This window comes from Pseudophryne corroboree, unplaced genomic scaffold, assembly GCF_028390025.1.
Source record: "Pseudophryne corroboree isolate aPseCor3 unplaced genomic scaffold, aPseCor3.hap2 scaffold_221, whole genome shotgun sequence".
Lineage (NCBI taxonomy): Eukaryota > Metazoa > Chordata > Amphibia > Anura > Myobatrachidae > Pseudophryne > Pseudophryne corroboree.
Window position 1 is genome coordinate 374,624 of NW_026968857.1, and position 27,577 is coordinate 402,200.

General features: G+C 47.1%; 37 non-coding genes and 1 pseudogene across 37 annotated transcripts; all 38 read left to right on the forward strand.

The window, feature by feature from the left end:
* The first annotated feature begins 696 nt into the window (after nucleotides 1-696).
* On the forward strand, nucleotides 697-860 carry LOC135007713 (U1 spliceosomal RNA). The gene has a single exon (XR_010207639.1). It is a non-coding gene; the product is annotated as a U1 spliceosomal RNA (small nuclear RNA).
* A 152-nt stretch (nucleotides 861-1,012) lies between these two features.
* LOC135007774 (U1 spliceosomal RNA) lies at nucleotides 1,013-1,175 on the forward strand. The gene has a single exon (XR_010207697.1). It is a non-coding gene; the product is annotated as a U1 spliceosomal RNA (small nuclear RNA).
* Nucleotides 1,176-1,846: 671 nt separating this feature from the next.
* Nucleotides 1,847-2,010, forward strand: LOC135007682 (U1 spliceosomal RNA). The gene has a single exon (XR_010207609.1). It is a non-coding gene; the product is annotated as a U1 spliceosomal RNA (small nuclear RNA).
* Nucleotides 2,011-2,162: 152 nt separating this feature from the next.
* On the forward strand, nucleotides 2,163-2,325 carry LOC135007798 (U1 spliceosomal RNA). Its single transcript, XR_010207720.1, has one exon. It is a non-coding gene; the product is annotated as a U1 spliceosomal RNA (small nuclear RNA).
* A 646-nt stretch (nucleotides 2,326-2,971) lies between these two features.
* Nucleotides 2,972-3,135, forward strand: LOC135007719 (U1 spliceosomal RNA). Its single transcript, XR_010207644.1, has one exon. It is a non-coding gene; the product is annotated as a U1 spliceosomal RNA (small nuclear RNA).
* Nucleotides 3,136-3,287: 152 nt separating this feature from the next.
* Nucleotides 3,288-3,450, forward strand: LOC135007812 (U1 spliceosomal RNA). Its single transcript, XR_010207731.1, has one exon. It is a non-coding gene; the product is annotated as a U1 spliceosomal RNA (small nuclear RNA).
* Nucleotides 3,451-4,121: 671 nt separating this feature from the next.
* LOC135007701 (U1 spliceosomal RNA) lies at nucleotides 4,122-4,285 on the forward strand. Its single transcript, XR_010207627.1, has one exon. It is a non-coding gene; the product is annotated as a U1 spliceosomal RNA (small nuclear RNA).
* Nucleotides 4,286-4,437: 152 nt separating this feature from the next.
* LOC135007758 (U1 spliceosomal RNA) lies at nucleotides 4,438-4,600 on the forward strand. The gene has a single exon (XR_010207682.1). It is a non-coding gene; the product is annotated as a U1 spliceosomal RNA (small nuclear RNA).
* A 671-nt stretch (nucleotides 4,601-5,271) lies between these two features.
* On the forward strand, nucleotides 5,272-5,435 carry LOC135007744 (U1 spliceosomal RNA). The gene has a single exon (XR_010207668.1). It is a non-coding gene; the product is annotated as a U1 spliceosomal RNA (small nuclear RNA).
* A 152-nt stretch (nucleotides 5,436-5,587) lies between these two features.
* LOC135007768 (U1 spliceosomal RNA) lies at nucleotides 5,588-5,750 on the forward strand. Its single transcript, XR_010207691.1, has one exon. It is a non-coding gene; the product is annotated as a U1 spliceosomal RNA (small nuclear RNA).
* A 671-nt stretch (nucleotides 5,751-6,421) lies between these two features.
* LOC135007683 (U1 spliceosomal RNA) lies at nucleotides 6,422-6,585 on the forward strand. The gene has a single exon (XR_010207610.1). It is a non-coding gene; the product is annotated as a U1 spliceosomal RNA (small nuclear RNA).
* Nucleotides 6,586-6,737: 152 nt separating this feature from the next.
* Nucleotides 6,738-6,900, forward strand: LOC135007759 (U1 spliceosomal RNA). The gene has a single exon (XR_010207683.1). It is a non-coding gene; the product is annotated as a U1 spliceosomal RNA (small nuclear RNA).
* Nucleotides 6,901-7,546: 646 nt separating this feature from the next.
* LOC135007702 (U1 spliceosomal RNA) lies at nucleotides 7,547-7,710 on the forward strand. Its single transcript, XR_010207628.1, has one exon. It is a non-coding gene; the product is annotated as a U1 spliceosomal RNA (small nuclear RNA).
* A 152-nt stretch (nucleotides 7,711-7,862) lies between these two features.
* Nucleotides 7,863-8,025, forward strand: LOC135007760 (U1 spliceosomal RNA). Its single transcript, XR_010207684.1, has one exon. It is a non-coding gene; the product is annotated as a U1 spliceosomal RNA (small nuclear RNA).
* A 671-nt stretch (nucleotides 8,026-8,696) lies between these two features.
* LOC135007745 (U1 spliceosomal RNA) lies at nucleotides 8,697-8,860 on the forward strand. The gene has a single exon (XR_010207669.1). It is a non-coding gene; the product is annotated as a U1 spliceosomal RNA (small nuclear RNA).
* Nucleotides 8,861-9,012: 152 nt separating this feature from the next.
* Nucleotides 9,013-9,175, forward strand: LOC135007769 (U1 spliceosomal RNA). The gene has a single exon (XR_010207692.1). It is a non-coding gene; the product is annotated as a U1 spliceosomal RNA (small nuclear RNA).
* Nucleotides 9,176-9,846: 671 nt separating this feature from the next.
* On the forward strand, nucleotides 9,847-10,010 carry LOC135007684 (U1 spliceosomal RNA). Its single transcript, XR_010207611.1, has one exon. It is a non-coding gene; the product is annotated as a U1 spliceosomal RNA (small nuclear RNA).
* A 152-nt stretch (nucleotides 10,011-10,162) lies between these two features.
* LOC135007761 (U1 spliceosomal RNA) lies at nucleotides 10,163-10,325 on the forward strand. Its single transcript, XR_010207685.1, has one exon. It is a non-coding gene; the product is annotated as a U1 spliceosomal RNA (small nuclear RNA).
* A 646-nt stretch (nucleotides 10,326-10,971) lies between these two features.
* LOC135007720 (U1 spliceosomal RNA) lies at nucleotides 10,972-11,135 on the forward strand. The gene has a single exon (XR_010207645.1). It is a non-coding gene; the product is annotated as a U1 spliceosomal RNA (small nuclear RNA).
* Nucleotides 11,136-11,287: 152 nt separating this feature from the next.
* LOC135007816 (U1 spliceosomal RNA) lies at nucleotides 11,288-11,450 on the forward strand. The gene has a single exon (XR_010207735.1). It is a non-coding gene; the product is annotated as a U1 spliceosomal RNA (small nuclear RNA).
* A 671-nt stretch (nucleotides 11,451-12,121) lies between these two features.
* LOC135007717 (U1 spliceosomal RNA) lies at nucleotides 12,122-12,285 on the forward strand. Its single transcript, XR_010207642.1, has one exon. It is a non-coding gene; the product is annotated as a U1 spliceosomal RNA (small nuclear RNA).
* Nucleotides 12,286-12,437: 152 nt separating this feature from the next.
* LOC135007762 (U1 spliceosomal RNA) lies at nucleotides 12,438-12,600 on the forward strand. Its single transcript, XR_010207686.1, has one exon. It is a non-coding gene; the product is annotated as a U1 spliceosomal RNA (small nuclear RNA).
* Nucleotides 12,601-13,271: 671 nt separating this feature from the next.
* Nucleotides 13,272-13,435, forward strand: LOC135007746 (U1 spliceosomal RNA). The gene has a single exon (XR_010207670.1). It is a non-coding gene; the product is annotated as a U1 spliceosomal RNA (small nuclear RNA).
* A 152-nt stretch (nucleotides 13,436-13,587) lies between these two features.
* LOC135007770 (U1 spliceosomal RNA) lies at nucleotides 13,588-13,750 on the forward strand. Its single transcript, XR_010207693.1, has one exon. It is a non-coding gene; the product is annotated as a U1 spliceosomal RNA (small nuclear RNA).
* Nucleotides 13,751-14,421: 671 nt separating this feature from the next.
* LOC135007685 (U1 spliceosomal RNA) lies at nucleotides 14,422-14,585 on the forward strand. Its single transcript, XR_010207612.1, has one exon. It is a non-coding gene; the product is annotated as a U1 spliceosomal RNA (small nuclear RNA).
* A 152-nt stretch (nucleotides 14,586-14,737) lies between these two features.
* Nucleotides 14,738-14,900, forward strand: LOC135007763 (U1 spliceosomal RNA). The gene has a single exon (XR_010207687.1). It is a non-coding gene; the product is annotated as a U1 spliceosomal RNA (small nuclear RNA).
* Nucleotides 14,901-15,546: 646 nt separating this feature from the next.
* LOC135007721 (U1 spliceosomal RNA) lies at nucleotides 15,547-15,710 on the forward strand. The gene has a single exon (XR_010207646.1). It is a non-coding gene; the product is annotated as a U1 spliceosomal RNA (small nuclear RNA).
* Nucleotides 15,711-15,862: 152 nt separating this feature from the next.
* LOC135007813 (U1 spliceosomal RNA) lies at nucleotides 15,863-16,025 on the forward strand. Its single transcript, XR_010207732.1, has one exon. It is a non-coding gene; the product is annotated as a U1 spliceosomal RNA (small nuclear RNA).
* Nucleotides 16,026-16,696: 671 nt separating this feature from the next.
* On the forward strand, nucleotides 16,697-16,860 carry LOC135007739 (U1 spliceosomal RNA). The gene has a single exon (XR_010207663.1). It is a non-coding gene; the product is annotated as a U1 spliceosomal RNA (small nuclear RNA).
* A 152-nt stretch (nucleotides 16,861-17,012) lies between these two features.
* LOC135007764 (U1 spliceosomal RNA) lies at nucleotides 17,013-17,175 on the forward strand. The gene has a single exon (XR_010207688.1). It is a non-coding gene; the product is annotated as a U1 spliceosomal RNA (small nuclear RNA).
* Nucleotides 17,176-17,821: 646 nt separating this feature from the next.
* On the forward strand, nucleotides 17,822-17,985 carry LOC135007722 (U1 spliceosomal RNA). Its single transcript, XR_010207647.1, has one exon. It is a non-coding gene; the product is annotated as a U1 spliceosomal RNA (small nuclear RNA).
* Nucleotides 17,986-18,137: 152 nt separating this feature from the next.
* LOC135007814 (U1 spliceosomal RNA) lies at nucleotides 18,138-18,300 on the forward strand. The gene has a single exon (XR_010207733.1). It is a non-coding gene; the product is annotated as a U1 spliceosomal RNA (small nuclear RNA).
* A 671-nt stretch (nucleotides 18,301-18,971) lies between these two features.
* On the forward strand, nucleotides 18,972-19,135 carry LOC135007740 (U1 spliceosomal RNA). The gene has a single exon (XR_010207664.1). It is a non-coding gene; the product is annotated as a U1 spliceosomal RNA (small nuclear RNA).
* A 152-nt stretch (nucleotides 19,136-19,287) lies between these two features.
* Nucleotides 19,288-19,450, forward strand: LOC135007765 (U1 spliceosomal RNA). The gene has a single exon (XR_010207689.1). It is a non-coding gene; the product is annotated as a U1 spliceosomal RNA (small nuclear RNA).
* Nucleotides 19,451-20,096: 646 nt separating this feature from the next.
* Nucleotides 20,097-20,260, forward strand: LOC135007723 (U1 spliceosomal RNA). Its single transcript, XR_010207648.1, has one exon. It is a non-coding gene; the product is annotated as a U1 spliceosomal RNA (small nuclear RNA).
* Nucleotides 20,261-20,412: 152 nt separating this feature from the next.
* LOC135007830 (U1 spliceosomal RNA) lies at nucleotides 20,413-20,575 on the forward strand. Its single transcript, XR_010207743.1, has one exon. It is a non-coding gene; the product is annotated as a U1 spliceosomal RNA (small nuclear RNA).
* A 671-nt stretch (nucleotides 20,576-21,246) lies between these two features.
* Nucleotides 21,247-21,410, forward strand: LOC135007741 (U1 spliceosomal RNA). The gene has a single exon (XR_010207665.1). It is a non-coding gene; the product is annotated as a U1 spliceosomal RNA (small nuclear RNA).
* A 152-nt stretch (nucleotides 21,411-21,562) lies between these two features.
* Nucleotides 21,563-21,704, forward strand: LOC135007819 (U1 spliceosomal RNA; annotated as a pseudogene).
* The last annotated feature ends 5,873 nt before the right edge of the window (nucleotides 21,705-27,577 follow it).

Genomic DNA, 27,577 nt, shown 5'->3' on the forward strand with positions numbered 1-27,577 from the left:
TGAATCAAATCTAACTCTGATTACATCAGAGAAGGCCAGGTACCCTACACAATAAGAGGGGGTTTGAAATTTTGACTTGTCTACTTAAATATCACCAAAATCTGATCACAAAGTCAATCAGGTCCCTGGGTGGGATTGAACCACCAACCTTTTGGTTAATAGCCGTACATACTAACTGATTGCGCCACAGAGACCCTTTTACTTGCCTTACAGAGCAGCTCTGGAGCTGTTACAGTGCCCAGCTGCTGCAAGAAATCAGCTTGAATGCTTAAGGGGCTGGGGCATAGCCAACATGAGCCCCACACCGAAGGAGGGTGGAGGTGTTTAATGCGAACTAGGGGTCATCCAAGCGCCGCAAAAGGCCGCCATGCCCTGCACGCCCCTTTTCTCTTTTCATATGCAGACGAGGGTTGAAGCCAACTTTGACCCACTGCTTGGATGACATCACCATATGCAAATCCATCTGCTGCAGGCCTTCCCCCAGGAATGCTTGCACTAGTTGTTGCATTTGGTTTGTTGTTTGGGGGTGCTTCAGTATTAGGCAGCCTTCTGCCCTCCCATGTTCATCTGAAAATATGTGTTCTCCCTGCAGTTGTTGTCCCCAGATGAGAGTTCCCTTGTGCTGCCTCAGTTGAATCTCCTTTACTTGACAGAGATGTGCCTGAGCAGCGGCCCTCCCCAGCTCTATCCCAAATCATACTTATTTTGCATAGGAGATACCATGGTCATGAAGATTGTTCTCCCAGGGTGAGGTTCATTCATTGCATTCTGGGTATGCTGACCCCTATGATTTCCCCAAATGTGGGAAACTCGACTGCATTATTTGTGGTAGTGGGGGACTGTGTTTGTGCTTTCCTCTGGTCAGCTCTGGTAAAAGTCAGATTTCTTTGTCTCAGATCTTCCTCTAGCCTTGTTCTTTTTTCTAGAGTTCCCTTGCGCTGCCTCAGTTGGATCTCCTTCACTTGACAGGGGGGTACCCGAGCAGCAACCCTCCCCAGCTCTAGCCCAACTCCTACTTACCTGCCAGGTGAGATACTATGATCATGAAGGTGCTTCTCCCAGGGCAAAGCTCACCCATTGCACTCTGGGTGTGCTGCTCCTGCGATTTCCCCAAATGTGGGAAACTTGACTGCATAATTTGTGTTTCCCCTGGTCGGCTCTCGTATAATTCAGATCTCTTTGTCTCAGGTCTCTCTCCAGCCTAGTTTGCTGTCTGTTTCCACTTCTCTTTTCTTGAGCCGCTCCCTTCTATGCCCTTGCGCACTATCCTGACTTCTCCCGTCTGCTTACTTTGTGCTTTCCAATGCACAATGCAAACTACAGGTAGTACTTCTGGGCCCACACCCTTTTACTTGCCTTACAGAGCAGCTCTGGGGCTGTTACAGTGCCCAGCTGCTGCAAGAAATCAGCTTGAATGCTTCAGGGGCTGGGGCATAGCCAACATGAGCCCCACACCGAAGGAGGGTGGAGGTGTTTAATGCGAACTAGGGGTCATCCAAGCGCCGCAAAAGGCCGCCATGCCCTGCACGCCCCTTTTCTCTTTTCATATGCAGACGAGGGTTGAAGCCAACTTTGACCCACTGCTTGGATGGCATTACCATATGCAAATCAATCTGCTGCAGGCCTTCCCCCAGGAATGCTTGCACTAGTTGTTGCATTTGGTTTGTTGTTTGGGGGTGCTTCAGTATTAGGCAGCCTTCTGCCCTCCCATGTTCATCTGAAAATATGTGTTCTCCCTGCAGTTGTTGTCCCCAGATGAGAGTTCCCTTGTGCTGCCTCAGTTGAATCTCCTTTACTTGACAGAGATGTGCCTGAGCAGCGGCCCTCCCAAGCCCTATCTCAAATCATACTTATTTTGCATAGGAGATACCATGGTCATGAAGATTGTTCTCCCAGGGTGAGGTTCATTCATTGCATTCTGGGTATGCTGACCCCTGTGATTTCCCCAAATGTGGGAAACTCGACTGCATTATTTGTGGTAGTGGGGGACTGTGTTTGTGCTTTCCTCTGGTCAGCTCTGGTAAAAGTCAGATTTCTTTGTCTCAGATCTTCCTCTAGCCTTGTTCTTCTTTCGAGAGTTCCCTTGTGCTGCCTCAGTTGGATCTCCTTCACTTGACAGGGGGGTGCACGAGCAGCGACCCTCCCCAGCTCTAGCCCAACTCCTATTTACCTGCCAGGTGAGATACTATGATCAGGAAGGTGCTTCTCCCAGGGCAAGGCTCACCCATTGCACTCTGGGTGTGCTGCTCCTGCGATTTCCCCAAATGTGGGACACTTGACTGCATAATTTGTGTTTCCTCTGGTCGGCTCTCATATAATTCAGATCTCTTTGTCTCAGGTCTTTCTCCAGCCTAGTTTGCTGTCTGTTTCCACTTCTCTTTTCTTGAGCCGCTCCCTTCTATGCAGTTGCGCACTATCCTGACCTCTCCCGTCTGCTTACTTTGTGCCTTCCAACGCACAATGCATACTACAGGTAGTGCTGCAGGGCCCACACCCTTTTACATGCTTTACAGAGCAACTCTGGAGCTGTTACAGTGCCCAGCTGCTGCAAGAAATCATCTTGAATGCTTCAGGGGCTGGGGCATAGCCAACATGAGCCCCACACCGAAGGAGGGGTCATCCAAGCGCCACAAAAGGACACCATGCCCTGCACATCCCTTTTTTCTTTTCATATGCAGACGAGGGTTGAAGCCAACTTTGACCCACTGCTTGGATGACATCACCATATGCAAATCCATCTGCTGCAGGCCTTCCCCCAGGAATGCTTGCACTAGTTGTTGCATTTGGTTTGTTGTTTGGGGGTGCTTCAGTATTAGGCAGCCTTCTGCCCTCCCATGTTCATCTGAAAATATGTGTTCTCCCAGCAGTTGTTGTCCCCAGATGAGAGTTCCCTTGTGCTGCCTCAGTTGAATCTCCTTTACTTGACAGAGATGTGCCTGAGCAGCGGCCCTCCCCAGCCCTATCCCAAATCATACTTATTTTGCATAGGAGATACCATGGTCATGAAGATTGTTCTCCCAGGGTGAGGTTCATTCATTGCATTCTGGGTATGCTGACCCCTGTGATTTCCCCAAATGTGGGAAACTCGACTGCATTATTTGTGGTAGTGGGGGACTGTGTTTGTGCTTTCTTCTGGTCAACTCTGGTAAAAATCAGATTTCTTTGTCTCAGATCTTCCTCTAGCCTTGTTCCTCTTTCGAGAGTTCCCTTGTGCTGCCTCAGTTGGATCTCCTTCACTTGACAGGGGGGTACCCGAGCAGCGACCCTCCCCAGCTCTAGCCCAACTCCTACTTACCTGCCAGGTGAGATACTATGATCATGTAGGTGCTTCTCCCAGGGCAAGGCTCACCCATTGCACTCTGGGTGTGCTGCCCCTGTGATTTCCCCAAATGTGGGAAACTTGACTGCATAATTTGTGTTTCCCCTGGTCGTCTCTCGTATAATTCAGATCTCTTTGTCTCAGGTCTCTCTCCAGCCTAGTTTGCTGTCTGTTTCCACTTCTCTTTTCTTGAGCCGCTCCCTTCTATGCCCTTGCGCACTATCCTGACTTCTCCCGTCTGCTTACTTTGTGCCTTCCAACACACAATGCAAACTACAGGTAGTGCTGCAGGGCCCACACCCTTTTACTTGCCTCACAGAGCAGCTCTGGAGCTGTTACAGTACCCAGCTGCTGCAAGAAATCAGCTTGAATGCTTCAGGGGCTGGGGCATTGCCAACATGAGCCCCACACCGAAGGAGGGTGGGGGTGTTTAATGCGAACTAAGGGTCACCCAAGCGCCGCAAAAGGCCGCCATGCCCTGCACGCCCCTTTTCTCTTTTCATATGCAGACGAGGGCTGAAGCCAACTTTGACCCACTGCTTGGATGGCATTACCATATGCAAATCAATCTGCTGCAGGCCTTCCCCCAGGAATGCTTGCACTAGTTGTTGCATTTGGTTTGTTGTTTGGGGGTGCTTCAGTATTAGGCAGCCTTCTGCCCTCCCATGTTCATCTGAAAATATGTGTTCTCCCTGCAGTTGTTGTCCCCAGATGAGAGTTCCCTTGTGCTGCCTCAGTTGAATCTCCTTTACTTGACAGAGATGTGCCTGAGCAGCGGCCCTCCCCAGCCCTATCCCAAATCATACTTATTTTGCATAGGAGATACCATGGTCATGAAGATTGTTCTCCCAGGGTGAGGTTCATTCATTGCATTCTGGGTATGCTGACCCCTGTGATTTCCCCAAATGTGGGAAACTCGACTGCATTATTTGTGGTAGAGGGGGACTGTGTTTGTGCTTTCCTCTGCTCAGCTCTGGTAAAAGTCAGATTTCTTTGTCTCAGATCTTCCTCTAGCCTTGTTCTTCTTTCGAGAGTTCCCTTGTGCTGCCTCAGTTGGATCTCCTTCACTTGACAAGGGGGTGCCCGAGCAGCGACCCTCCCCAGCTCTAGCCCAACTCCTACTTACCTGCCAGGTGAGATACTATGATCAGGAAGGTGCTTCTCCCAGGGCAAGGCTCACCCATTGCACTCTGGGTGTGCTGCTCCTGCGATTTCCCCAAATGTGGGAAACTTGACTGCATAATTTGTGTTTCCTCTGGTCGGCTCTCGTATAATTCAGATCTCTTTGTCTCAGGTCTTTCTCCAGCCTAGTTTGCTGTCTGTTTCCACTTCTCTTTTTTTGAGCCGCTCCCTTCTATGCCCTTGCGCACTATCCTGACCTCTCCCATCTGCTTACTTTGTGCCTTCCAACGCACAATGCATACTACAGGTAGTGCTGCAGGGCCCACACCCTTTTACATGCTTTACAGAACAGCTCTGGAGCTGTTACAGTGCCCAGCTGCTGCAAGAAATCATCTTGAATGCTTCAGGGGCTGGGGCATAGCCAACATGAGCCCCACACCGAAGGAGGGTGGAGATGTTTAATGCGAATTAAGGGTCATCCAAGCGCCACAAAAGGACGCCATGCCCTGCACATCCCTTTTTTCTTTTCATATGCAGACGAGGGTTGAAGCCAACTTTGACCCACTGCTTGGATGACATCACCATATGCAAATCCATCTGCTGCAGGCCTTCCCCCAGGAATGCTTGTACTAGTTGTTGCATTTGGTTTGTTGTTTGGGGGTGCTTCAGTATTAGGCAGCCTTCTGCCCTCCCATGTTCATCTGAAAATATGTGTTCTCCCTGCAGTTGTTGTCCCCAGATGAGAGTTCCCTTGTGCTGCCTCAGTTGAATCGCCTTTACTTGACAGAGATGTGCCTGAGCAGCGGCCCTCCCCAGCCCTATCCCAAATCATACTTATTTTGCATAGGAGATATCATGGTCATGAAGATTGTTCTCCCAGGGTGAGGTTCATTCATTGCATTCTGGGTATGATGACCCCTGTGATTTCCCCAAATGTGGAAAACTCGACTGCATTATTTGTGGTAGAGGGGGACTGTGTTTGTGCTTTCCTCTGGTCAGCTCTGGTAAAAGTCAGATTTCTTTGTCTCAGATCTTCCTCTAGCCTTGTTCTTCTTTCGAGAGTTCCCTTGTGCTGCCTCAGTTGGATCTCCTTCACTTGACAGGGGGGTGCCCGAGCAGCGACCCTCCCCAGCTCTAGCCCAACTCCTACTTACCTGCCAGGTGAGATACTATGATCAGGAAGGTGCTTCTCCCAGGGCAAGGCTCACCCATTGCACTCTGGGTGTGCTGCTCCTGCGATTTCCCCAAATGTGGGACACTTGACTGCATAATTTGTGTTTCCTCTGGTCGGCTCTCGTATAATTCAGATCTCTTTGTCTCAGGTCTCTCTCCAGCCTAGTTTGCTGTCTGTTTCCACTTCTCTTTTCTTGAACCGCTCCCTTCTATGCCCTTGCGCACTATCCTGACTTCTCCCGTCTGCTTACTTTGTGCCTTCCAACGCACAATGCGAACTACAGGTAGTGCTGCAGGGCCCACACCCTTTTAGTTGCCTTACAGAGCAGCTCTGGAGCTGTTACAGTGCCCAGCTGCTGCAAGAAATCAGCTTGAATGCTTCAGGTGCTGGGGCATAGCCAACATGAGCCCCACACCGAAGGAGGGTGGAGGTGTTTAATGCGAATTAGGGGTCATGCAAGCGCCGCAAAAGGCCGCCATGCCCTGCACATCCCTTTTTTCTTTTCATATGCAGACGAGGGTTGAAGCCAACTTTGACCCACTGCTTGGATGACATCACCATATGCAAATCCATCTGCTGCAGGCCTTCCCCCAGGAATGCTTGCACTAGTTGTTGCATTTGGTTTGTTGTTTGGGGGTGCTTCAGTATTAGGCAGCCTTCTGCCCTCCCATGTTCATCTGAAAATATGTGTTCTCCCTGCAGTTGTTGTCCCCAGATGAGAGTTCCCTTGTGCTGCCTCAGTTGAATCGCCTTTACTTGACAGAGATGTGCCTGAGCAGCGGCCCTCCCCAGCCCTATCCCAAATCATACTTATTTTGCATAGGAGATACCATGGTCATGAAGATTGTTCTCCCAGGGTGAGGTTCATTCATTGCATTCTGGGTATGCTGACCCCTGTGATTTCCCCAAATGTGGGAAACTCGACTGCATTATTTGTGGTAGTGGGGGACTGTGTTTGTGCTTTCCTCTGGTCAGCTCTGGTAAAAGTCAGATTTCTTTGTCTCAGATCTTCCTCTAGCCTTGTTCTTCTTTCGAGAGTTCCCTTGTGCTGCCTCAGTTGGATCTCCTTCACTTGACAGGGGGGTGCCCGAGCAGCGACCCTCCCCAGCTCTAGCCCAACTCCTACTTACCTGCCAGGTGAGATACTATGATCAGGAAGGTGCTTCTCCCAGGGCAAGGCTCACCCATTGCACTCTGGGTGTGCTGCTCCTGCGATTTCCCCAAATGTGGGAAACTTGACTGCATAATTTGTGTTTCCTCTGGTCGGCTCTCGTATAATTCAGATCTCTTTGTCTCAGGTCTTTCTCCAGCCTAGTTTGCTGTCTGTTTCCACTTCTCTTTTCTTGAGCCGCTCCCTTCTATGCCCTTGCGCACTATCCTGACCTCTCCCGTCTGCTTACTTTGTGCCTTCCAACGCACAATGCATACTACAGGTAGTGCTGCAGGGCCCACACCCTTTTACATGCTTTACAGAACAGCTCTGGAGCTGTTACAGTGCCCAGCTGCTGCAAGAAATCATCTTGAATGCTTCAGGGGCTGGGGCATAGCCAACATGAGCCCCACACCGAAGGAGGGGTCATCCAAGCGCCACAAAAGGACACCATGCCCTGCACATCCCTTTTTTCTTTTCATATGCAGACGAGGGTTGAAGCCAACTTTGACCCACTGCTTGGATGACATCACCATATGCAAATCCATCTGCTGCAGGCCTTCCCCCAGGAATGCTTGCACTAGTTGTTGCATTTGGTTTGTTGTTTGGGGGTGCTTCAGTATTAGGCAGCCTTCTGCCCTCCCATGTTCATCTGAAAATATGTGTTCTCCCTGCAGTTGTTGTCCCCAGATGAGAGTTCCCTTGTGCTGCCTCAGTTGAATCTCCTTTACTTGACAGAGATGTGCCTGAGCAGCGGCCCTCCCCAGCCCTATCCCAAATCATACTTATTTTGCATAGGAGATACCATGGTCATGAAGATTGTTCTCCCAGGGTGAGGTTCATTCATTGCATTCTGGGTATGCTGACCCCTGTGATTTCCCCAAATGTGGGAAACTCGACTGCATTATTTGTGGTAGAGGGGGACTGTGTTTGTGCTTTCCTCTGCTCAGCTCTGGTAAAAGTCAGATTTCTTTGTCTCAGATCTTCCTCTAGCCTTGTTCTTCTTTCGAGAGTTCCCTTGTGCTGCCTCAGTTGGATCTCCTTCACTTGACAAGGGGGTGCCCGAGCAGCGACCCTCCCCAGCTCTAGCCCAACTCCTACTTACCTGCCAGGTGAGATACTATGATCAGGAAGGTGCTTCTCCCAGGGCAAGGCTCACCCATTGCACTCTGGGTGTGCTGCTCCTGCGATTTCCCCAAATGTGGGAAACTTGACTGCATAATTTGTGTTTCCTCTGGTCGGCTCTCGTATAATTCAGATCTCTTTGTCTCAGGTCTTTCTCCAGCCTAGTTTGCTGTCTGTTTCCACTTCTCTTTTTTTGAGCCGCTCCCTTCTATGCCCTTGCGCACTATCCTGACCTCTCCCATCTGCTTACTTTGTGCCTTCCAACGCACAATGCATACTACAGGTAGTGCTGCAGGGCCCACACCCTTTTACATGCTTTACAGAACAGCTCTGGAGCTGTTACAGTGCCCAGCTGCTGCAAGAAATCATCTTGAATGCTTCAGGGGCTGGGGCATAGCCAACATGAGCCCCACACCGAAGGAGGGTGGAGATGTTTAATGCGAATTAAGGGTCATCCAAGCGCCACAAAAGGACGCCATGCCCTGCACATCCCTTTTTTCTTTTCATATGCAGACGAGGGTTGAAGCCAACTTTGACCCACTGCTTGGATGACATCACCATATGCAAATCCATCTGCTGCAGGCCTTCCCCCAGGAATGCTTGTACTAGTTGTTGCATTTGGTTTGTTGTTTGGGGGTGCTTCAGTATTAGGCAGCCTTCTGCCCTCCCATGTTCATCTGAAAATATGTGTTCTCCCTGCAGTTGTTGTCCCCAGATGAGAGTTCCCTTGTGCTGCCTCAGTTGAATCGCCTTTACTTGACAGAGATGTGCCTGAGCAGCGGCCCTCCCCAGCCCTATCCCAAATCATACTTATTTTGCATAGGAGATATCATGGTCATGAAGATTGTTCTCCCAGGGTGAGGTTCATTCATTGCATTCTGGGTATGATGACCCCTGTGATTTCCCCAAATGTGGAAAACTCGACTGCATTATTTGTGGTAGAGGGGGACTGTGTTTGTGCTTTCCTCTGGTCAGCTCTGGTAAAAGTCAGATTTCTTTGTCTCAGATCTTCCTCTAGCCTTGTTCTTCTTTCGAGAGTTCCCTTGTGCTGCCTCAGTTGGATCTCCTTCACTTGACAGGGGGGTGCCCGAGCAGCGACCCTCCCCAGCTCTAGCCCAACTCCTACTTACCTGCCAGGTGAGATACTATGATCAGGAAGGTGCTTCTCCCAGGGCAAGGCTCACCCATTGCACTCTGGGTGTGCTGCTCCTGCGATTTCCCCAAATGTGGGACACTTGACTGCATAATTTGTGTTTCCTCTGGTCGGCTCTCGTATAATTCAGATCTCTTTGTCTCAGGTCTCTCTCCAGCCTAGTTTGCTGTCTGTTTCCACTTCTCTTTTCTTGAACCGCTCCCTTCTATGCCCTTGCGCACTATCCTGACTTCTCCCGTCTGCTTACTTTGTGCCTTCCAACGCACAATGCGAACTACAGGTAGTGCTGCAGGGCCCACACCCTTTTAGTTGCCTTACAGAGCAGCTCTGGAGCTATTACAGTGCCCAGCTGCTGCAAGAAATCAGCTTGAATGCTTCAGGTGCTGGGGCATAGCCAACATGAGCCCCACACCGAAGGAGGGTGGAGGTGTTTAATGCGAATTAGGGGTCATGCAAGCGCCGCAAAAGGCCGCCATGCCCTGCACATCCCTTTTTTCTTTTCATATGCAGACGAGGGTTGAAGCCAACTTTGACCCACTGCTTGGATGACATCACCATATGCAAATCCATCTGCTGCAGGCCTTCCCCCAGGAATGCTTGCACTAGTTGTTGCATTTGGTTTGTTGTTTGGGGGTGCTTCAGTATTAGGCAGCCTTCTGCCCTCCCATGTTCATCTGAAAATATGTGTTCTCCCTGCAGTTGTTGTCCCCAGATGAGAGTTCCCTTGTGCTGCCTCAGTTGAATCGCCTTTACTTGACAGAGATGTGCCTGAGCAGCGGCCCTCCCCAGCCCTATCCCAAATCATACTTATTTTGCATAGGAGATACCATGGTCATGAAGATTGTTCTCCCAGGGTGAGGTTCATTCATTGCATTCTGGGTATGCTGACCCCTGTGATTTCCCCAAATGTGGGAAACTCGACTGCATTATTTGTGGTAGTGGGGGACTGTGTTTGTGCTTTCCTCTGGTCAGCTCTGGTAAAAGTCAGATTTCTTTGTCTCAGATCTTCCTCTAGCCTTGTTCTTCTTTCGAGAGTTCCCTTGTGCTGCCTCAGTTGGATCTCCTTCACTTGACAGGGGGGTGCCCGAGCAGCGACCCTCCCCAGCTCTAGCCCAACTCCTACTTACCTGCCAGGTGAGATACTATGATCAGGAAGGTGCTTCTCCCAGGGCAAGGCTCACCCATTGCACTCTGGGTGTGCTGCTCCTGCGATTTCCCCAAATGTGGGAAACTTGACTGCATAATTTGTGTTTCCTCTGGTCGGCTCTCGTATAATTCAGATCTCTTTGTCTCAGGTCTTTCTCCAGCCTAGTTTGCTGTCTGTTTCCACTTCTCTTTTCTTGAGCCGCTCCCTTCTATGCCCTTGCGCACTATCCTGACCTCTCCCGTCTGCTTACTTTGTGCCTTCCAACGCACAATGCATACTACAGGTAGTGCTGCAGGGCCCACACCCTTTTACATGCTTTACAGAACAGCTCTGGAGCTGTTACAGTGCCCAGCTGCTGCAAGAAATCATCTTGAATGCTTCAGGGGCTGGGGCATAGCCAACATGAGCCCCACACCGAAGGAGGGGTCATCCAAGCGCCACAAAAGGACACCATGCCCTGCACATCCCTTTTTTCTTTTCATATGCAGACGAGGGTTGAAGCCAACTTTGACCCACTGCTTGGATGACATCACCATATGCAAATCCATCTGCTGCAGGCCTTCCCCCAGGAATGCTTGCACTAGTTGTTGCATTTGGTTTGTTGTTTGGGGGTGCTTCAGTATTAGGCAGCCTTCTGCCCTCCCATGTTCATCTGAAAATATGTGTTCTCCCTGCATTTGTTGTCCCCAGATGAGAGTTCCCTTGTGCTGCCTCAGTTGAATCTCCTTTACTTGACAGAGATGTGCCTGAGCAGCGGCCCTCCCCAGCCCTATCCCAAATCATACTTATTTTGCATAGGAGATACCATGGTCATGAAGATTGTTCTCCCAGGGTGAGGTTCATTCATTGCATTCTGGGTATGCTGACCCCTGTGATTTCCCCAAATGTGGGAAACTCGACTGCATTATTTGTGGTAGTGGGGGACTGTGTTTGTGCTTTCTTCTGGTCAACTCTGGTAAAAATCAGATTTCTTTGTCTCAGATCTTCCTCTAGCCTTGTTCCTCTTTCGAGAGTTCCCTTGTGCTGCCTCAGTTGGATCTCCTTCACTTGACAGGGGGGTACCCGAGCAGCGACCCTCCCCAGCTCTAGCCCAACTCCTACTTACCTGCCAGGCGAGATACTATGATCATGTAGGTGCTTCTCCCAGGGCAAGGCTCACCCATTGCACTCTGGGTGTGCTGCCCCTGTGATTTCCCCAAATGTGGGAAACTTGACTGCATAATTTGTGTTTCCCCTGGTCGTCTCTCGTATAATTCAGATCTCTTTGTCTCAGGTCTCTCTCCAGCCTAGTTTGCTGTCTGTTTCCACTTCTCTTTTCTTGAGCCGCTCCCTTCTATGCCCTTGCGCACTATCCTGACTTCTCCCGTCTGCTTACTTTGTGCCTTCCAACACACAATGCAAACTACAGGTAGTGCTGCAGGGCCCACACCCTTTTACTTGCCTCACAGAGCAGCTCTGGAGCTGTTACAGTACCCAGCTGCTGCAAGAAATCAGCTTGAATGCTTCAGGGGCTGGGGCATTGCTAACATGAGCCCCACACCGAAGGAGGGTGGGGGTGTTTAATGCGAACTAAGGGTCACCCAAGCGCCGCAAAAGGCCGCCATGCCCTGCACGCCCCTTTTCTCTTTTCATATGCAGACGAGGGTTGAAGCCAACTTTGACCCACTGCTTGGATGGCATTACCATATGCAAATCAATCTGCTGCAGGCCTTCCCCCAGGAATGCTTGCACTAGTTGTTGCATTTGGTTTGTTGTTTGGGGGTGCTTCAGTATTAGGCAGCCTTCTGCCCTCCCATGTTCATCTGAAAATATGTGTTCTCCCTGCAGTTGTTGTCCCCAGATGAGAGTTCCCTTGTGCTGCCTCAGTTGAATCTCCTTTACTTGACAGAGATGTGCCTGAGCAGCGGCCCTCCCCAGCCCTATCCCAAATCATACTTATTTTGCATAGGAGATACCATGGTCATGAAGATTGTTCTCCCAGGGTGAGGTTCATTCATTGCATTCTGGGTATGCTGACCCCTGTGATTTCCCCAAATGTGGGAAACTCGACTGCATTATTTGTTGTAGTGGGGGACTGTGTTTGTGCTTTCCTCTGCTCAGCTCTGGTAAAAATCAGATTTCTTTGTCTCAGATCTTCCTCTAGCCTTGTTCTTCTTTCGAGAGTTCCCTTGTGCTGCCTCAGTTGGATCTCCTTCACTTGACAGGGGGGTGCCCGAGCAGCGACCCTCCCCTGCTCTAGCCCAACTCCTACTTACCTGCCAGGTGAGATACTATGATCAGGAAGGTGCTTCTCCCAGGGCAAGGCTCACCCATTGCACTCTGGGTGTGCTGCTCCTGCGATTTCCCCAAATGTGGGAAACTTGACTGCATAATTTGTGTTTCCTCTGGTCGGCTCTCGTATAATTCAGATCTCTTTGTCTCAGGTCTTTCTCCAGCCTAGTGTGCTGTCTGTTTCCACTTCTCTTTTCTTGAGCCGCTCCCTTCTATGCCCTTGCGCACTATCCTGACCTCTCCCGTCTGCTTACTTTGTGCCTTCCAACGCACAATGCATACTACAGGTAGTGCTGCAGGGCCCACACCCTTTTACATGCTTTACAGAACAGCTCTGGAGCTGTTACAGTGCCCAGCTGCTGCAAGAAATCATCTTGAATGCTTCAGGGGCTGGGGCATAGCCAACATGAGCCCCACACCGAAGGAGGGTGGAGATGTTTAATGCGAATTAAGGGTCATCCAAGCGCCACAAAAGGACGCCATGCCCTGCACATCCCTTTTTTCTTTTCATATGCAGACGAGGGTTGAAGCCAACTTTGACCCACTGCTTGGATGACATCACCATATGCAAATCCATCTGCTGCAGGCCTTCCCCCAGGAATGCTTGTACTAGTTGTTGCATTTGGTTTGTTGTTTGGGGGTGCTTCAGTATTAGGCAGCCTTCTGCCCTCCCATGTTCATCTGAAAATATGTGTTCTCCCTGCAGTTGTTGTCCCCAGATGAGAGTTCCCTTGTGCTGCCTCAGTTGAATCGCCTTTACTTGACAGAGATGTGCCTGAGCAGCGGCCCTCCCCAGCCCTATCCCAAATCATACTTATTTTGCATAGGAGATATCATGGTCATGAAGATTGTTCTCCCAGGGTGAGGTTCATTCATTGCATTCTGGGTATGATGACCCCTGTGATTTCCCCAAATGTGGAAAACTCGACTGCATTATTTGTGGTAGAGGGGGACTGTGTTTGTGCTTTCCTCTGGTCAGCTCTGGTAAAAGTCAGATTTCTTTGTCTCAGATCTTCCTCTAGCCTTGTTCTTCTTTGGAGAGTTCCCTTGTGCTGCCTCAGTTGGATCTCCTTCACTTGACAGGGGGGTGCCCGAGCAGCGACCCTACCCAGCTCTAGCCCAACTCCTACTTACCTGCCAGGTGAGATACTATGATCAGGAAGGTGCTTCTCCCAGGGCAAGGCTCACCCATTGCACTCTGGGTGTGCTGCTCCTGCGATTTCCCCAAATGTGGGACACTTGACTGCATAATTTGTGTTTCCTCTGGTCGGCTCTCGTATAATTCAGATCTCTTTGTCTCAGGTCTCTCTCCAGCCTAGTTTGCTGTCTGTTTCCACTTCTCTTTTCTTGAACCGCTCCCTTCTATGCCCTTGCGCACTATCCTGACTTCTCCCGTCTGCTTACTTTGTGCCTTCCAACGCACAATGCGAACTACAGGTAGTGCTGCAGGGCCCACACCCTTTTAGTTGCCTTACAGAGCAGCTCTGGAGCTGTTACAGTGCCCAGCTGCTGCAAGAAATAAGCTTGAATGCTTCAGGTGCTGGGGCATAGCCAACATGAGCCCCACACCGAAGGAGGGTGGAGGTGTTTAATGCGAATTAGGGGTCATGCAAGCGCCGCAAAAGGCCGCCATGCCCTGCACATCCCTTTTTTCTTTTCATATGCAGACGAGGGTTGAAGCCAACTTTGACCCACTGCTTGGATGACATCACCATATGCAAATCCATCTGCTGCAGGCCTTCCCCCAGGAATGCTTGCACTAGTTGTTGCATTTGGTTTGTTGTTTGGGGGTGCTTCAGTATTAGGCAGCCTTCTGCCCTCCCATGTTCATCTGAAAATATGTGTTCTCCCTGCAGTTGTTGTCCCCAGATGAGAGTTCCCTTGTGCTGCCTCAGTTGAATCGCCTTTACTTGACAGAGATGTGCCTGAGCAGCGGCCCTCCCCAGCCCTATCCCAAATCATACTTATTTTGCATAGGAGATACCATGGTCATGAAGATTGTTCTCCCAGGGTGAGGTTCATTCATTGCATTCTGGGTATGCTGACCCCTGTGATTTCCCCAAATGTGGGAAACTCGACTGCATTATTTGTGGTAGTGGGGGACTGTGTTTGTGCTTTCCTCTGGTCAGCTCTGGTAAAAGTCAGATTTCTTTGTCTCAGAACTTCCTCTAGCCTTGTTCTTCTTTCGAGAGTTCCCTTGTGCTGCCTCAGTTGGATCTCCTTCACTTGACAGGGGGGTGCCCGAGCAGCGACCCTCCCCAGCTCTAGCCCAACTCCTACTTACCTGCCAGGTGAGATACTATGATCAGGAAGGTGCTTCTCCCAGGGCAAGGCTCACCCATTGCACTCTGGGTGTGCTGCTCCTGCGATTTCCCCAAATGTGGGAAACTTGACTGCATAATTTGTGTTTCCTCTGGTCGGCTCTCGTATAATTCAGATCTCTTTGTCTCAGGTCTTTCTCCAGCCTAGTTTGCTGTCTGTTTCCACTTCTCTTTTCTTGAGCCGCTCCCTTCTATGCCCTTGCGCACTATCCTGACCTCTCCCGTCTGCTTACTTTGTGCCTTCCAACGCACAATGCATACTACAGGTAGTGCTGCAGGGCCCACACCCTTTTACATGCTTTACAGAACAGCTCTGGAGCTGTTACAGTGCCCAGCTGCTGCAAGAAATCATCTTGAATGCTTCAGGGACTGGGGCATAGCCAACATGAGCCCCACACCGAAGGAGGGGTCATCCAAGCGCCACAAAAGGACACCATGCCCTGCACATCCCTTTTTTCTTTTCATATGCAGACGAGGGTTGAAGCCAACTTTGACCCACTGCTTGGATGACATCACCATATGCAAATCCATCTGCTGCAGGCCTTCCCCCAGGAATGCTTGCACTAGTTGTTGCATTTGGTTTGTTGTTTGGGGGTGCTTCAGTATTAGGCAGCCTTCTGCCCTCCCATGTTCATCTGAAAATATGTGTTCTCCCTGCAGTTGTTGTCCCCAGATGAGAGTTCCCTTGTGCTGCCTCAGTTGAATCTCCTTTACTTGACAGAGATGTGCCTGAGCAGCGGCCCTCCCCAGCCCTATCCCAAATCATACTTATTTTGCATAGGAGATACCATGGTCATGAAGATTGTTCTCCCAGGGTGAGGTTCATTCATTGCATTCTGGGTATGCTGACCCCTGTGATTTCCCCAAATGTGGGAAACTCGACTGCATTATTTGTGGTAGTGGGGGACTGTGTTTGTGCTTTCTTCTGGTCAACTCTGGTAAAAATCAGATTTCTTTGTCTCAGATCTTCCTCTAGCCTTGTTCCTCTTTCGAGAGTTCCCTTGTGCTGCCTCAGTTGGATCTCCTTCACTTGACAGGGGGGTACCCGAGCAGCGACCCTCCCCAGCTCTAGCCCAACTCCTACTTACCTGCCAGGTGAGATACTATGATCATGTAGGTGCTTCTCCCAGGGCAAGGCTCACCCATTGCACTCTGGGTGTGCTGCCCCTGTGATTTCCCCAAATGTGGGAAACTTGACTGCATAATTTGTGTTTCCCCTGGTCGTCTCTCGTATAATTCAGATCTCTTTGTCTCAGGTCTCTCTCCAGCCTAGTTTGCTGTCTGTTTCCACTTCTCTTTTCTTGAGCCGCTCCCTTCTATGCCCTTGCGCACTATCCTGACTTCTCCCGTCTGCTTACTTTGTGCCTTCCAACACACAATGCAAACTACAGGTAGTGCTGCAGGGCCCACACCCTTTTACTTGCCTCACAGAGCAGCTCTGGAGCTGTTACAGTACCCAGCTGCTGCAAGAAATCAGCTTGAATGCTTCAGGGGCTGGGGCATTGCCAACATGAGCCCCACACCGAAGGAGGGTGGGGGTGTTTAATGCGAACTAAGGGTCACCCAAGCGCCGCAAAAGGCCGCCATGCCCTGCATGCCCCTTTTCTCTTTTCATATGCAGACGAGGGTTGAAGCCAACTTTGACCCACTGCTTGGATGACATCACCATATGCAAATCCATCTGCTGCAGGCCTTCCCCCAGGAATGCTTGCACTAGTTGTTGCATTTGGTTTGTTGTTTGGGGGTGCTTCAGTATTAGGCAGCCTTCTGCCCTCCCATGTTCATCTGAAAATATGTGTTCTCCCTGCAGTTGTTGTCCCCAGATGAGAGTTCCCTTGTGCTGCCTCAGTTGAATCGCCTTTACTTGACAGAGATGTGCCTGAGCAGCGGCACTCCCCAGCCCTATCCCAAATCATACTTATTTTGCATAGGAGATATCATGGTCATGAAGATTGTTCTCCCAGGGTGAGGTTCATTCATTGCATTCTGGGTATGATGACCCCTGTGATTTCCCCAAATGTGGGAAACTCGACTGCATTATTTGTGGTAGTGGGGGACTGTGTTTGTGCTTTCCTCTGGTCAGCTCTGGTAAAAGTCAGATTTCTTTGTCTCAGATCTTCCTCTAGCCTTGTTCTTCTTTCGAGAGTTCCCTTGTGCTGCCTCAGTTGGATCTCCTCCACTTGACAGGGGGGTGCCCGAGCAGCGACCCTCCCCAGCTCTAGCCCAACTCCTACTTACCTGCCAGGTGAGATACTATGATCAGGAAGGTGCTTCTCCCAGGGCAAGGCTCACCCATTGCACTCTGGGTGTGCTGCTCCTGCGATTTCCCCAAATGTGGGAAACTTGACTGCATAATTTGTGTTTCCTCTGGTCGGCTCTCGTATAATTCAGATCTCTTTGTCTCAGGTCTTTCTCCAGCCTAGTTTGCTGTCTGTTTCCACTTCTCTTTTCTTGAGCCGCTCCCTTCTATGCCCTTGCGCACTATCCTGACCTCTCCCGTCTGCTTACTTTGTGCCTTCCAACGCACAATGCATACTACAGGTAGTGCTGCAGGGCCCACACCCTTTTACATGCTTTACAGAACAGCTCTGGAGCTGTTACAGTGCCCAGCTGCTGCAAGAAATCATCTTGAATGCTTCAGGGGCTGGGGCATAGCCAACATGAGCCCCACACCGAAGGAGGGGTCATCCAAGCGCCACAAAAGGACACCATGCCCTGCACATCCCTTTTTTCTTTTCATATGCAGACGAGGGTTGAAGCCAACTTTGACCCACTGCTTGGATGACATCACCATATGCAAATCCATCTGCTGCAGGCCTTCCCCCAGGAATGCTTGCACTAGTTGTTGCATTTGGTTTGTTGTTTGGGGGTGCTTCAGTATTAGGCAGCCTTCTGCCCTCCCATGTTCATCTGAAAATATGTGTTCTCCCTGCAGTTGTTGTCCCCAGATGAGAGTTCCCTTGTGCTGCCTCAGTTGAATCTCCTTTACTTGACAGAGATGTGCCTGAGCAGCGGCCCTCCCCAGCCCTATCCCAAATCATACTTATTTTGCATAGGAGATACCATGGTCATGAAGATTGTTCTCCCAGGGTGAGGTTCATTCATTGCATTCTGGGTATGCTGACCCCTGTGATTTCCCCAAATGTGGGAAACTCGACTGCATTATTTGTGGTAGTGGGGGACTGTGTTTGTGCTTTCTTCTGGTCAACTCTGGTAAAAATCAGATTTCTTTGTCTCAGATCTTCCTCTAGCCTTGTTCCTCTTTCGAGAGTTCCCTTGTGCTGCCTCTGTTGGATCTCCTTCACTTGACAGGGGGGTACCCGAGCAGCGACCCTCCCCAGCTCTAGCCCAACTCCTACTTACCTGCCAGGTGAGATACTATGATCATGTAGGTGCTTCTCCCAGGGCAAGGCTCACCCATTGCACTCTGGGTGTGCTGCCCCTGTGATTTCCCCAAATGTGGGAAACTTGACTGCATAATTTGTGTTTCCCCTGGTCGTCTCTCGTATAATTCAGATCTCTTTGTCTCAGGTCTCTCTCCAGCCTAGTTTGCTGTCTGTTTCCACTTCTCTTTTCTTGAGCCGCTCCCTTCTATGCCCTTGCGCACTATCCTGACTTCTCCCGTCTGCTTACTTTGTGCCTTCCAACACACAATGCAAACTACAGGTAGTGCTGCAGGGCCCACACCCTTTTACTTGCCTCACAGAGCAGCTCTGGAGCTGTTACAGTACCCAGCTGCTGCAAGAAATCAGCTTGAATGCTTCAGGGGCTGGGGCATTGCCAACATGAGCCCCACACCGAAGGAGGGTGGGGGTGTTTAATGCGAACTAAGGGTCACCCAAGCGCCGCAAAAGGCCGCCATGCCCTGCATGCCCCTTTTCTCTTTTCATATGCAGACGAGGGTTGAAGCCAACTTTGACCCACTGCTTGGATGACATCACCATATGCAAATCCATCTGCTGCAGGCCTTCCCCCAGGAATGCTTGCACTAGTTGTTGCATTTGGTTTGTTGTTTGGGGGTGCTTCAGTATTAGGCAGCCTTCTGCCCTCCCATGTTCATCTGAAAATATGTGTTCTCCCTGCAGTTGTTGTCCCCAGATGAGAGTTCCCTTGTGCTGCCTCAGTTGAATCGCCTTTACTTGACAGAGATGTGCCTGAGCAGCGGCACTCCCCAGCCCTATCCCAAATCATACTTATTTTGCATAGGAGATATCATGGTCATGAAGATTGTTCTCCCAGGGTGAGGTTCATTCATTGCATTCTGGGTATGATGACCCCTGTGATTTCCCCAAATGTGGGAAACTCGACTGCATTATTTGTGGTAGTGGGGGACTGTGTTTGTGCTTTCCTCTGGTCAGCTCTGGTAAAAGTCAGATTTCTTTGTCTCAGATCTTCCTCTAGCCTTGTTCTTCTTTCGAGAGTTCCCTTGTGCTGCCTCAGTTGGATCTCCTCCACTTGACAGGGGGGTGCCCGAGCAGCGACCCTCCCCAGCTCTAGCCCAACTCCTACTTACCTGCCAGGTGAGATACTATGATCAGGAAGGTGCTTCTCCCAGGGCAAGGCTCACCCATTGCACTCTGGGTGTGCTGCTCCTGCGATTTCCCCAAATGTGGGAAACTTGACTGCATAATTTGTGTTTCCTCTGGTCGGCTCTCGTATAATTCAGATCTCTTTGTCTCAGGTCTTTCTCCAGCCTAGTTTGCTGTCTGTTTCCACTTCTTTTTTCTTGAGCCGCTCCCTTCTATGCCCTTGCGCACTATCCTGACCTCTCCCGTCTGCTTACTTTGTGCCTTCCAACGCACAATGCATACTACAGGTAGTGCTGCAGGGCCCACACCCTTTTACATGCTTTACAGAACAGCTCTGGAGCTGTTACAGTGCCCAGCTGCTGCAAGAAGTCATCTTGAATGCTTCAGGGGCTGGGGCATAGCCAACATGAGCCCCACACCGAAGGAGGGGTCATCCAAGCGCCACAAAAGGACACCATGCCCTGCACATCCCTTTTTTCTTTTCATATGCAGACGAGGGTTGAAGCCAACTTTGACCCACTGCTTGGATGACATCACCATATGCAAATCCATCTGCTGCAGGCCTTCCCCCAGGAATGCTTGCACTAGTTGTTGCATTTGGTTTGTTGTTTGGGGGTGCTTCAGTATTAGGCAGCCTTCTGCCCTCCCATGTTCATCTGAAAATATGTGTTCTCCCTGCAGTTGGTGTCCCCAGATGAGAGTTCCCTTGTGCTGCCTCAGTTGAATCTCCTTTACTTGACAGAGATGTGCCTGAGCAGCGGCCCTCCCCAGCCCTATCCCAAATCATACTTATTTTGCATAGGAGATACCATGGTCATGAAGATTGTTCTCCCAGGGTGAGGTTCATTCATTGCATTCTGGGTATGCTGACCCCTGTGATTTCCCCAAATGTGGGAAACTCGACTGCATTATTTGTGGTAGTGGGGGACTGTGTTTGTGCTTTCTTCTGGTCAACTCTGGTAAAAATCAGATTTCTTTGTCTCAGATCTTCCTCTAGCCTTGTTCCTCTTTCGAGAGTTCCCTTGTGCTGCCTCAGTTGGATCTCCTTCACTTGACAGGGGGGTACCCGAGCAGCGACCCTCCCCAGCTCTAGCCCAACTCCTACTTACCTGCCAGGTGAGATACTATGATCATGTAGGTGCTTCTCCCAGGGCAAGGCTCACCCATTGCACTCTGGGTGTTCTGCCCCTGTGATTTCCCCAAATGTGGGAAACTTGACTGCATAATTTGTGTTTCCCCTGGTCGTCTCTCGTATAATTCAGATCTCTTTGTCTCAGGTCTCTCTCCAGCCTAGTTTGCTGTCTGTTTCCACTTCTCTTTTCTTGAGCCGCTCCCTTCTATGCCCTTGCGCACTATCCTGACTTCTCCCGTCTGCTTACTTTGTGCCTTCCAACACACAATGCAAACTACAGGTAGTGCTGCAGGGCCCACACCCTTTTACTTGCCTCACAGAGCAGCTCTGGAGCTGTTACAGTACCCAGCTGCTGCAAGAAATCAGCTTGAATGCTTCAGGGGCTGGGGCATTGCCAACATGAGCCCCACACCGAAGGAGGGTGGGGGTGTTTAATGCGAACTAAGGGTCACCCAAGCGCCGCAAAAGGCCGCCATGCCCTGCACGCCCCTTTTCTCTTTTCATATGCAGACGAGGGTTGAAGCCAACTTTGACCCACTGCTTGGATGACATCACCATATGCAAATCCATCTGCTGCAGGCCTTCCCCCAGGAATGCTTGCACTAGTTGTTGCATTTGGTTTGTTGTTTGGGGGTGCTTCAGTATTAGGCAGCCTTCTGCCCTCCCATGTTCATCTGAAAATATGTGTTCTCCCTGCAGTTGTTGTCCCCAGATGAGAGTTCCCTTGTGCTGCCTCAGTTGAATCGCCTTTACTTGACAGAGATGTGCCTGAGCAGCGGCACTCCCCAGCCCTATCCCAAATCATACTTATTTTGCATAGGAGATATCATGGTCATGAAGATTGTTCTCCCAGGGTGAGGTTCATTCATTGCATTCTGGGTATGATGACCCCTGTGATTTCCCCAAATGTGGGAAACTCGACTGCATTATTTGTGGTAGTGGGGGACTGTGTTTGTGCTTTCCTCTGGTCAGCTCTGGTAAAAGTCAGATTTCTTTGTCTCAGATCTTCCTCTAGCCTTGTTCTTCTTTCGAGAGTTCCCTTGTGCTGCCTCAGTTGGATCTCCTCCACTTGACAGGGGGGTGCCCGAGCAGCGACCCTCCCCAGCTCTAGCCCAACTCCTACTTACCTGCCAGGTGAGATACTATGATCATGTAGGTGCTTCTCCCAGGGCAAGGCTCACCCATTGCACTCTGGGTGTGCTGCCCCTTTGATTTCCCCAAATGTGGGAAACTTGACTGCATAATTTGTGTTTCCCCTGGTCGGCTCTCATATAATTCAGATCTCTTTGTCTCAGGTCTCTCTCCAGCCTAGTTTGCTGTCTGTTTCCACTTCTCTTTTCTTGAGCCGCTCCCTTCTATGCCCTTGCGCACTATCCTGACTTCTCCCGTCTGCTTACTTTGTGCCTTCCAACGCACAATGCGAACTACAGGTAGTGCTGCAGGGCCCACACCCTTTTAGTTGCCTTACAGAGCAGCTCTGGAGCTGTTACAGTGCCCAGCTGCTGCAAGAAATCAGCTTGAATGTTCTTCGTTGATTGATGGAAGAAACATCTTACAAAAACTCTCCAGATTATTGACTTTTTAAAGTTTTTCTAGGAAACGTTCTAGATGAATGCTTATTAGCGTTTGTCAGAATGTACGTTTGCAAAGTGTCACTGTGGCGCAATCAGTTAGCGTGTTCGGTTATTATCCAAAAGGTTGGTGGTTCAATCCCACCCAGGGACGTAATTTACCTTGTTATCAGATTTTGGTGATCTTTAAGTAGACAAGTCAAAATTTCAAACCCCCTCTTGTGGTGTAGGGTACCTGGCCTTCTCTGATGTAATCAGAGTTAGATTTGATTAAGTGATTTTATAAAAAAAATAGCTAGGAAGCACAATTTAGCAGTGGGTTGCAGAGAAAAAGAAAACTTCTGGCAAAAAAATCCAATTGAGTGATTAAACAGCTCTTCATTTTCTGGCTTTATTTTTATGCTAACAAATTTGTTCTCTGAAAAGTGTCCACAAAGCCAAGTATCTGATTAACACCTTTGTAGGGATGGTTTTTAACCTATTACTAAATTAAACTTGCTTTATTGGAAAGGCAGCAAGATGCATCGTCATTTCAATATCTACTGAAATAATACAGGTTGACACCAGGAAACATTAACGCCACTGCATCCTTGCTGCTTTCTCATGTGGAAGTCTGTTTAATGTGAAAACAAGGTGATATCTAATTAGCACACAGGTAAGGAATTAAGAAAATCTTTATTTAAGGGTGAAGATGTTTCTCACAAAATCGTTGCCCCAATGCATCATTGAAATTTAAGCTGGAAAGATGATTTTAATATATCACTTGTACATTTTGTATTGCTCTTCTGGTGACAATGTAGTTTGTTTTTGTCAATTACCATTTTAATAATAGGGTAAAGAAAATTAAGTGGATTTTTGAAAGAAAACAATACTGTCAATATACTATTAAACAAATTAAAATGGTAAAAGTTATTGTACTTTAAGTAAAAATAAAAGAGCTAAAATATCAATCCCAATTTTGGATTACTTTAATTAAAAAAAAATGCATATAGCAGAGGATAGTTTCAATCTGCCTACCTCTGGGTTATCGGCCCAGCATGCTTCCATTGCAGTACTCTGCTGCACATGTAAGTGCAAGAGATCCTGAAGCACTCACTCATCATGGGAAAGTACCAATGTGTTTCTTCGTTGGTTGATGGAAGAAACATCTTACAAAAACTCTCCAGATTATTGACTTTTTAAAGTTTTTCTAGGAAACGTTCTAGATGAATGCTTATTAGCCTTTGTCAGTATGAACTTTTTGCAAAGTGTCTCTGTGGCGCAATCGGTTAGTGTGTTCGGCTGTTAACCAAAAGGTTGGTGGTTCAATCCCACCCAGGGATGTAATTGACCTTGTGATCAGATTTTGGTGATATTTAAGTAGACAAGTCAAAATTTCAAACCCCTTGTTATGGTGTGGGTACCTGGCCTTCCCTGATGTAATCAGAGTTAGATTTGATTCAGTGATTTTATAAAAACAGCTAGGAAGCACAATTTAGCAGTAGGTTGCAGAGAAAAAAAATATGCTGGCAGAAAAATCCAATTGAGTGATTAAACAGCTCTTCATTTTCTGGCTTTATTTTTATGCTAACAAATTTGTTCTCTGAAAAGTGTCCACAAAGCCAAGTCTCTGATTAACACCTTTGTAAGGATGGTTTTTCACCTATTACTAAATTAAACTTGCTTCATTGGAAAGGCAGCAAGATGCATCCTCATTTCAATGTCTACTGAAATAATACAGGTTGACACCAGGAAACATTAACGCCACTGCATCCTTGCTGCTTTCTCATGTGGAAGTCTGTTTAATGTGAAAACAAGGTGATATGTAATTAGCACACAGGTAAGGAATTAAGAAAATCTTTATTTAAGGGTGAAGATGTTTCTCACAAAATCGTTGCCCCAATGCATCATTGAAATTCAAGCTGGAAAGATGATTTTAATATATCACTTGTACATTTTGTATTGCTCTTCTGGTGACAATGTAGTTTGTTTTTGTCAATTACCATTTTAATAATAGGGTAAAGAAAATTAAGTGGATTTTTGAAAGAAAACAATACTGTCAATATACTATCAAAACAAATTAAAATGGTAAAAGTTATTGTACTTTAAGTAAAAATAAAAGAGCAAAAATATCAATTCCAGTTTTGGATTACTTTAATTAACAAAAAAAAATGCATATAGCAAAGGATAGTTTCAATCTGCCTACCTCTGGGTTATGGGCCCAGCATGCTTCCATTGCAGTACTCTGCTGCACATGTAAGTGCAAGAGATCCTGAAGCACTCACTCATCATGGGAAAGTACCAATGTGTTTCTTCATTGGTTGATGGAAGAAACATCTTACAAAAACTCTCCAGATTATTGACTTTTTAAAGTTTTTCTAGGAAACGTTCTAGATGAATGCTTATTAGCCTTTGTCAGTATGTACTTTTGCAAAGTGTCTCTGTGGCGCAATTGGTTAGTGTGTAAAGCTATTAACCAAAAGGTTGGTGGTTCAATCCCACCCAGGGACGTAAATGACCTTGTGATCAGATTTTGGTGATATTTAAGTAGACAAGTCAAAATTTCAAACCCCCTTTTATTGTGTAGGGTACCTGGCCTTCTCTGATGTTATCAGAGTTAGATTTGATTCAGTGATTTTATAAAAAACAGCTAGGAAGCACAATTTAGCAGTGGGTTACAGAGAAAAAAAATATGCTGGCAAAAAAATCCAATTGAGTGATTAAACAGCTCTTCATTTTCTGGTTTATTTTTATGCTAACAAATTTGTTCTCTGAAAAGTGTCCACAAAGCCAAGTCTCTGATTAACACCTTTGTAGGGATGGTTTTTCACCTATTACTAAATTAAACTTGCTTCATTGGAAAGGCAGCAAAATGCATCCTCATTTCAATGTCTACTGAAATAATACAAGTTGACACCTGGAAACATTAACGCCACTGCATCCTTGCTGCTTTCTCATGTGGAAGTCTGTTTAATGCGAAAACAAGGTGATATCTAATTAGCACACAGGTAAGGAATTAAGAAAATCTTTATTTAAGGGTGAAGATGTTTCTCACAAAATCGTTGCCCCAATGCATCATTGAAATTCAAGCTGGAAAGATGATTTTAATATATCACTTGTACATTTTGTATTGCTCTTCTGGTGACAATGTAGTTTGTTTTTGTCAATTACCATTTTAATAATAGGGTAAAGAAAATTAAGTGGATTTTTGAAAGAAAACAATACAGTCAATATACTATTAAAACAAATTAAAATGGTAAAAGTTATTGTACTTTAAGTAAAAATAAAAGAGCCAAAATATCAATCTCAGTTTTGGATTACTTTAATTAAAAAAAAAAAGCAGACAGCAGAGGATAGTTTCAATCTGCCTACCTCTGGGTTATGAGCCCAGCATGCTTCCATTGCTGTACTCTGCTGCACATGTAAGTGCAAGAGATCCTGAAGCACTCACTCATCATGGGAAAGTACCAATGTGTTTCTTCGTTGGTTGATGGAAGAAACATCTTACAAAAACTCTCCAGATTATTGACTTTTTAAAGTTTTTCTAGGAAACGTTTTAGATGAATGCTTATTAGCCTTTGTCAGTATGCCCTTTCGCAAAGTGTCTCTGTGGCGCAATCAGTTAGTGTGCACGGCTATTAATTAAAAGGTTGGTGGTTCAATCCCACCCAGGGATGTAATTGATCTTGTTATCAGATTTTGGTGATCTTTAAGTAGACAAGTTAAAATTTCAAACCCCCTGTTATGGTGTAGGGTACCTGGCCTTCTCTGATGTAATCAGAGTTAGATTTGATTCAGTGATTTTATAAAAACAGCTAGGAAGCACAATTTAGCAGTGGGTTGCAGAGAAAAAGAAATATGCTGGCAGAAAAATCCAATTGAGTGATTAAACAGCTCTTCATTTTCTGGCTTTATTTTTATGCTAACAAATTTGTTCTCTGAAAAGTGTCCACAAAGCAAAGTCTCTGATTAACACCTTTGTAAGGATGGTTTTTCACCTATTACTAAATTAAACTTGCTTCATTGGAAAGGCAGCAAGATGCATCCTCATTTCAATGTCTACTGAAATAATACAAGTTGACACCAGGAAACATTAACGCCACTGCATCCTTGCTGCTTTCTCATGTGGAAGTCTGTTTAATGTGAAAACAAGGTGATATCTAATTAGCACACAGGTAAGGAATTAAGAAAATCTTTATTTAAGGGTGAAGATGTTTCTCACAAAATCGTTGCCCCAATGCATCATTGAAATTCAAGCTGGAAAGATGATTTTAATATATCACTTGTACATTTTGTATTGCTCTTCTGGTGACAATGTAGTTTGTTTTTGTCAATTACCATTTTAATAATAGGGTAAAGAAAATGAAGTGGATTTTTGAAAGAAAACAATACTGTCAATATACTATTAAAACAAATTAAAATGGTAAAAGTTATTGTACTTTAAGTAAAAATAAAAGAGCCAAAATATCAATCCCAGTTTTGGATTACTTTAATTAACAAAAAAAAATATGCATATAGCAGAGGATAGTTTCAATCTGCCTACCTCTGGGTTATGGGCCCAGCATGCTTCCATTGCTGTACTCTGCTGCACATGTAAGTGCAAGAGATCCTGAAGCACTCACTCATCATGAAAAAGTACCAATGTGTTTCTTCGTTGGTTGATAGAAGAAACATCTTACAAAAACTCTCCAGATTATTGATTTTTTAATGTTTTTCTAGGAAACGTTCTAGATGTATGCTTATTAGCCTTTGTCAGTATGTACTTTTTGCAAAGTGTCTCTGTGGCGCAATCGGTTAGTGTGTACGACTATTAACCAAAAGGTTGGTGGTTCAATCCCACCCAGGGACGTAATTGACCTTGTGATCAGATTTTGGTGATATTTAAGTAGACAAGTCAAAATTTCAAACCCCCTCTTATTGTGTAGGGTACCTGGCCTTCTCTGATGTAATCAGAGTTAGATTTGATTCAGTGATTTTATAAAAAACAGCTAGGAAGCACAATTTAGCAGTGGGTTGCAGAGAAAAAAAATATGCTGGCAGAAAAATCCAATTGAGTGATTAAACAGCTCTTCATTTTCTGGCTTTATTTTTATGCTAACAAATTTGTTCTCTGAAAAGTGTCCACAAAGCCAAGTCTCTGATTAACACCTTTGTAAGGATGGTTTTTCACCTATTACTAAATTAAACTTGCTTCATTGGAAAGGCAGCAAGATGCATCCTCATTTCAATGTCTACTGAAATAATACAAGTTGACACCAGGAAACATTAACGCCACTGCATCCTTGCTGCTTTCTCATGTGGAAGTCTGTTTAATGTGAAAACAAGGTGATATCTAATTAGCACACAGGTAAGGAATTAAGAAAATCTTTATTTAAGGGTGAAGATGTTTCTCACAAAATTGTTGACCCAATGCATCATTGAAATTCAAGCTGGAAAGATGAATTTAATATATCACTTGTACATTTTGTATTGCTCTTCTGGTGACAATGTAGTTTGTTTTTGTCAATTACCATTTTAATAATAGGGTAAAGAAAATGAAGTGGATTTTTGAAAGAAAACAATACTGTCAATATACTATTAAAAC